At 46.5% G+C, this 7500-nt stretch overlaps 1 non-coding gene across 1 annotated transcript; it reads right to left on the bottom strand.

The window, feature by feature from the left end:
- Positions 1-962: 962 nt before the first annotated feature.
- On the bottom strand, positions 963-2876 carry LOC125500868. Its single transcript, XR_007278330.1, has one exon. It is a non-coding gene; the product is annotated as a small subunit ribosomal RNA (ribosomal RNA).
- Between the last annotated feature and the right edge of the window lie 4624 nt (positions 2877-7500).

Raw genomic sequence — 7500 nt, 5'->3', positions numbered from 1 at the left:
AGTTCGAATGTGATTCCAATATCAAGCGCGTGACGCGCGGAACCCCTCCGAAAGGCTCGAGCGCGGCTTGTACTCTACAACACTTTACGTGCGAGGAGGAAGCCGCGTATAATTCGATCGAGCCATATTTTTTGTGTCTGGGGGGAACCACGGCACGTGGATTTTGGTAATGTTGCGCAAAAGGAATAAGATCTCAATTGCATTTCACGGGGCGAAAGTTCGTCGCCAACCTTCCGCCGCGGAGAACGCGACGTCACCCCGGTGGAGCTAAACTCCAGCCGGAGCAGGTTACCCCGTGAAAGTATGGTAACTTTTCTTCATGTGTATCTTTGAAAAGAAACAATTTGAAAAAAAAGCATAAAAAAAACCGTTCGATCAATCGCGCGCCACGCCTCGTACAAAGCGGGGGGATCGACCGAACGGTTGATTCAAACGCACACCAAGCGTCCCGTTCAACAGAAGCGGGCACTTGGTCGCCTCAGCAACGCGCACAATGTCGCTACCTCACACAAATCTGATCGACGAATGGCATCACGATCCGCATCGCTATCGTCCAGAATGGAAAGAGAGTTTTCGTTCTTGCGCCCCCGTAGGTTGGCGTAGTAGCAATGTCCTTTTATTTTTCTAGTGTTTTTTTTACCCATAGCCATTTATGCCTTAGTTTGTTTTTGGCTGCTGCACACGATATATTTTACCGTGATACACTAGTTGTAATGTCCTTTTTATATTATTTTCTCTCTCTTCCAACGGACATAGCAAGATCGTTCGTCGTCGACGTGTGTGAGTGCGACACGAGCCGTTTCGGCCGTTACGTAGTTCGATATTCGTGACACGCGTAAAATGTACGCCACCTCTTGTGCCATGTGTGTCTTTTGACTGGATTATAATTGCGTGAGATTCACGGTGGAATCTACCAAAATAATCATCGATTCGCTGCTTTTTTTTTCGCAGTAACGAAACGTTAATGATCCTTCCGCAGGTTCACCTACGGAAACCTTGTTACGACTTTTACTTCCTCTAAATGATCAAGTTTGGTCATCTTCCCGGCAACATCGGCAATGCCGAGGCATTGCCGCGTACCAGTCCGAAGACCTCACTAAATCATTCAATCGGTAGTAGCGACGGGCGGTGTGTACAAAGGGCAGGGACGTAATCAACGCGAGCTTATGACTCGCGCTTACTGGGAATTCCTCGTTCATGGGGAATAATTGCAAGCCCCAATCCCTAGCACGAAGGAGGTTCAGCGGGTTACCCGGGCCTTTCGGCCAGGGAAGACACGCTGATTCCTTCAGTGTAGCGCGCGTGCGGCCCAGAACATCTAAGGGCATCACAGACCTGTTATTGCTCAATCTCGTGCGGCTAGAAGCCGCCTGTCCCTCTAAGAAGATTTATTTGTACGCCGGTAGTAAAAACCTCCCGACCGAAGCCGGGGGCCTTCGAGATACCGGAAAGTACGCCTATTTAGCAGGCTAGAGTCTCGTTCGTTATCGGAATTAACCAGACAAATCGCTCCACCAACTAAGAACGGCCATGCACCACCACCCACCGAATCAAGAAAGAGCTCTCAATCTGTCAATCCTTCCGGTGTCCGGGCCTGGTGAGGTTTCCCGTGTTGAGTCAAATTAAGCCGCAGGCTCCACTCCTGGTGGTGCCCTTCCGTCAATTCCTTTAAGTTTCAGCTTTGCAACCATACTTCCCCCGGAACCCAAAAGCTTTGGTTTCCCGGAAGCTGCCCGCCGAGTCATCGGAGGAACTTCGGCGGATCGCTAGCTGGCATCGTTTATGGTTAGAACTAGGGCGGTATCTGATCGCCTTCGAACCTCTAACTTTCGTTCTTGATTAAAGAAAACATTTTTGGCAAATGCTTTCGCTTCTGTCCGTCTTGCGACGATCCAAGAATTTCACCTCTAACGTCGCAATACGAATGCCCCCATCTGTTCCTATTAATCATTACCTCGGGGTTCCGAAAACCAACAAAATAGAACCGAGGTCCTATTCCATTATTCCATGCACACAGTATTCAGGCGAAAATAGCCTGCTTTAAGCACTCTAATTTGTTCAAAGTAAACGTACCGGCCCACCTCGACACTCAATGAAGAGCACCGCGATGGGATATTAGTTGGGCCGCCCCGAAAGGCTAAGCCCACCGGTAGGACGTCCCACAATCATGCCAGTTAAACACCGCGAGCGGTGAACCGACAGCGTGGGACACAGATTCAACTACGAGCTTTTTAACCGCAACAACTTTAATATACGCTATTGGAGCTGGAATTACCGCGGCTGCTGGCACCAGACTTGCCCTCCAATTGATCCTCGTTAAAGGATTTAAAGTGTACTCATTCCGATTACGGGGCCTCGGATGAGTCCCGTATCGTTATTTTTCGTCACTACCTCCCCGTGCCGGGAGTGGGTAATTTGCGCGCCTGCTGCCTTCCTTGGATGTGGTAGCCGTTTCTCAGGCTCCCTCTCCGGAATCGAACCCTGATTCCCCGTTACCCGTTACAACCATGGTAGGCGCAGAACCTACCATCGACAGTTGATAAGGCAGACATTTGAAAGATGCGTCGCCGGTACCAAGACCGTGCGATCAGCCCAAAGTTATTCAGAGTCACCAAAGTAAACGGCGGACAGGACGAACCCGCCACCGATTGGTTTTGATCTAATAAAAGCATTCCTCCCATCTCTGGTCGGAACTCTGTTTGCATGTATTAGCTCTAGAATTACCACAGTTATCCAAGTAAATGTGGGTACGATCTAAGAAACCATAACTGATTTAATGAGCCATTCGCGGTTTCACCTTAATATGGCTTGCACTGAGACATGCATGGCTTAATCTTTGAGACAAGCATATGACTACTGGCAGGATCAACCAGGGAGCTTTGTGTTATTGGTAGCTCTTTTCGTGTGTTGCCCCATGCCGCCGAGTCTTTGCCCGGTCGGCCACACGTTTTAATATAATATGTATATCTGGTACCGCACAACTTGTGTACGCGTACTAGCGCTCAGAGCGCTCTGTTCGACTTTGTGTTTCCTCGGGTGAAGACAATTTTTGTCGACTCCCCGGTGCAAATCGTTCGAATTATCCTTCTCGTATCCTTCGGCTAGATTGCAAGCGTCGGGAGTACGATTGGAAATCAATGTGTACCGTCTGCGAACAGACTGTGATACGCACGGAATGTGGCGAGTTGATGCCTCTGTTCGACTGCTTCCCTCGACTTGCGAGAGAAGACTTTCTGGTCACCGCATAAAGGGCCATTCGGTCTTAGACACCGACCCGCGGTTATGTAGTGTCGACGATTCAAATTGAATCATATTTTCTAGACGGAGCGAAGAACTCGCCCCTGCGAAACGTGAGCGCTCGGAAAAACTTTGAACTCGTGAGAGTGGTTCTTACCGGAACGAAACGAACGCCTGTGGTGCGAATCTCCGCTCAGACGAAAAATTTTCAAAATTCGAAAAAAATTTTTGTCTGCGTGTTCGTGACACGGTGAGGACGAAACCATAGCCCCGACAACAAACCCGCAAAGGAATGTCGAGATACGGGCCGAAACAAGTCGAAAGTTCCGAAACCCGAGGACTAGGTGCCGACCGACCGGTCGAGACCGCTCGGTGCATGAAGTATCAACGGTGCCGCTCGGACGTCGAAGCCGGCCGGTCATAACACGTGTTCCTTATGGGGCAAAACAGCAACGCGACCTGAAAAATTTGGCAGTACGTTGGAACTTAGTTCCATGCGAGAATCGTTGGGACTTTGAAAATTTTTCGATCCAACGAGTGATGCGCGACTCTTTCGGACTTTGAAAATTTTTCGTTCCAACGAGTGATGCGCGACTCTTTCGGACTTTGAAAATTTTTCGATCCAACGAGTGATGCGCGACTCTATCGGACTTTGAAAATTTTTCGATCCAACGAGTGATGCGCGACTCTTTCGGACTTTGAAAATTTTTCGATCCAACGAGTGATGCGCGACTCTTTCGGACTTTGAAAATTTTTCGATCCAACGAGTGATGCGCGACTCTTTCGGACTTTGAAAATTTTTCGTTCCAACGAGTGATGCGCGACTCTTTCGGACTTTGAAAATTTTTCGATCCAACGAGTGATGCGCGACTCTATCGGACTTTGAAAATTTTTCGATCCAACGAGTGATGCGCGACTCTTTCGGACTTTGAAAATTTTTCGATCCAACGAGTGATGCGCGACTCTTTCGGACTTTGAAAATTTTTCGATCCAACGAGTGATGCGCGACTCTTTCGGACTTTGAAAATTTTCCGATCCAACGAGTGATGCGCGACTCTTTCGGACTTTGAAAATTTTTCGTTCCAACGAGTGATGCGCGACTCTTTCGGACTTTGAAAATTTTTCGATCCAACGAGTGATGCGCGACTCTTTCGGACTTTGAAAATTTTTCGATCCAACGAGTGATGCGCGACTCTTTCGGACTTTGAAAATTTTTCGTTCCAACGAGTGATGCGCGACTCTTTCGGACTTTGAAAATTTTTCGATCCAACGAGTGATGCGCGACTCTTTCGGACTTTGAAAATTTTTCGTTCCAACGAGTGATGCGCGACTCTTTCGGACTTTGAAAATTTTTCGATCCAACGAGTGATGCGCGACTCTTTCGGACTTTGAAAATTTTTCGATCCAACGAGTGATGCGCGACTCTTTCGGACTTTGAAAATTTCCCGTTCCAACGAGTGATGCGCGACTCTTTCGGACTTTGAAAATTTTTCGATCCAACGAGTGATGCGCGACTCTTTCGGACTTTGAAAATTTTTCGATCCAACGAGTGATGCGCGACTCTTTCGGACTTTGAAAATTTTTCGATCCAACGAGTGATGCGCGACTCTTTCGGACTTTGAAAATTTTTCGATCCAACGAGTGATGCGCGACTCTTTCGGACTTTGAAAATTTTTCGATCCATTGAGTGATGCGCGACTCTTTCGGACTTTGAAAATTTTTCGTTCCAACGAGTGATGCGCGACTCTTTCGGACTTTGAAAATTTTTCGATCCAACGAGTGATGCGCGACTCTTTCGGACTTTGAAAATTTTTCGATCCAACGAGTGATGCGCGACTCTTTCGGACTTTGAAAATTTCCCGTTCCAACGAGTGATGCGCGACTCTTTCGGACTTTGAAAATTTTTCGATCCAACGAGTGATGCGCGACTCTTTCGGACTTTGAAAATTTTTCGATCCAACGAGTGATGCGCGACTCTTTCGGACTTTGAAAATTTTTCGATCCAACGAGTGATGCGCGACTCTTTCGGACTTTGAAAATTTTTCGATCCAACGAGTGATGCGCGACTCTTTCGGACTTTGAAAATTTTTCGATCCATTGAGTGATGCGCGACTCTTTCGGACTTTGAAAATTTTTCGATCCAACGAGTGATGCGCGACTCTTTCGGACTTTGAAAATTTTTCGTTCCAACGAGTGATGCGCGACTCTTTCGGACTTTGAAAATTTTTCGATCCAACGAGTGATGCGCGACTCTATCGGACTTTGAAAATTTTTCGATCCAACGAGTGATGCGCGACTCTTTCGGACTTTGAAAATTTTTCGATCCAACGAGTGATGCGCGACTCTTTCGGACTTTGAAAATTTTTCGATCCAACGAGTGATGCGCGACTCTTTCGGACTTTGAAAATTTTTCGTTCCAACGAGTGATGCGCGACTCTTTCGGACTTTGAAAATTTTTCGATCCAACGAGTGATGCGCGACTCTTTCGGACTTTGAAAATTTTTCGATCCAACGAGTGATGCGCGACTCTTTCGGACTTTGAAAATTTTTCGATCCAACGAGTGATGCGCGACTCTTTCGGACTTTGAAAATTTTTCGATCCAACGAGTGATGCGCGACTCTTTCGGACTTTGAAAATTTTTCGATCCAACGAGTGATGCGCGACTCTTTCGGACTTTGAAAATTTTTCGTTCCAACGAGTGATGCGCGACTCTTTCGGACTTTGAAAATTTTTCGATCCAACGAGTGATGCGCGACTCTTTCGGACTTTGAAAATTTTTCGATCCAACGAGTGATGCGCGACTCTTTCGGACTTTGAAAATTTTTCGATCCAACGAGTGATGCGCGACTCTTTCGGACTTTGAAAATTTTTCGTTCCAACGAGTGATGCGCGACTCTTTCGGACTTTGAAAATTTTTCGATCCAACAAGTGATGCGCGACTCTATCGGACTTTGAAAATTTTTCGATCCAACGAGTGATGCGCGACTCTTTCGGACTTTGAAAATTTTTCGATCCAACGAGTGATGCGCGACTCTTTCGGACTTTGAAAATTTTTCGATCCAACGAGTGATGCGCGACTCTTTCGGACTTTGAAAATTTTTCGATCCAACGAGTGATGCGCGACTCTTTCGGACTTTGAAAATTTTTCGATCCAACGAGTGATGCGCGACTCTTTCGGACTTTGAAAATTTTTCGTTCCAACGAGTGATGCGCGACTCTTTCGGACTTTGAAAATTTTTCGATCCAACGAGTGATGCGCGACTCTTTCGGACTTTGAAAATTTTTCGTTCCAACGAGTGATGCGCGACTCTTTCGGACTTTGAAAATTTTTCGATCCAACGAGTGATGCGCGACTCTTTCGGACTTTGAAAATTTTTCGATCCAACGAGTGATGCGCGACTCTTTCGGACTTTGAAAATTTCCCGTTCCAACGAGTGATGCGCGACTCTTTCGGACTTTGAAAATTTTTCGATCCAACGAGTGATGCGCGACTCTTTCGGACTTTGAAAATTTTTCGATCCAACGAGTGATGCGCGACTCTTTCGGACTTTGAAAATTTTTCGATCCAACGAGTGATGCGCGACTCTTTCGGACTTTGAAAATTTTTCGATCCAACGAGTGATGCGCGACTCTTTCGGACTTTGAAAATTTTTCGATCCATTGAGTGATGCGCGACTCTTTCGGACTTTGAAAATTTTTCGATCCAACGAGTGATGCGCGACTCTTTCGGACTTTGAAAATTTTTCGTTCCAACGAGTGATGCGCGACTTTTTCGGACTTTGAAAATTTTTCGATCCAACGAGTGATGCGCGACTCTATCGGACTTTGAAAATTTTTCGATCCAACGAGTGATGCGCGACTCTTTCGGACTTTGAAAATTTTTCGATCCAACGAGTGATGCGCGACTCTTTCGGACTTTGAAAATTTTTCGATCCAACGAGTGATGCGCGACTCTTTCGGACTTTGAAAATTTTTCGTTCCAACGAGTGATGCGCGACTCTTTCGGACTTTGAAAATTTTTCGATCCAACGAGTGATGCGCGACTCTTTCGGACTTTGAAAATTTTTCGATCCAACGAGTGATGCGCGACTCTTTCGGACTTTGAAAATTTTTCGATCCAACGAGTGATGCGCGACTCTTTCGGACTTTGAAAATTTTTCGATCCAACGAGTGATGCGCGACTCTTTCGGACTTTGAAAATTTTTCGATCCAACGAGTGATGCGCGACTCTTTCGGACTTTGAAAATTTTTCGTTCCAACGA

This window comes from Athalia rosae, chromosome 4 (genome assembly GCF_917208135.1).
Source record: "Athalia rosae chromosome 4, iyAthRosa1.1, whole genome shotgun sequence".
NCBI lineage: Eukaryota > Metazoa > Arthropoda > Insecta > Hymenoptera > Athaliidae > Athalia > Athalia rosae.
Note: the sequence above shows the minus strand (reverse complement) of the source record. Positions and strands in the feature narration are given on the sequence as shown.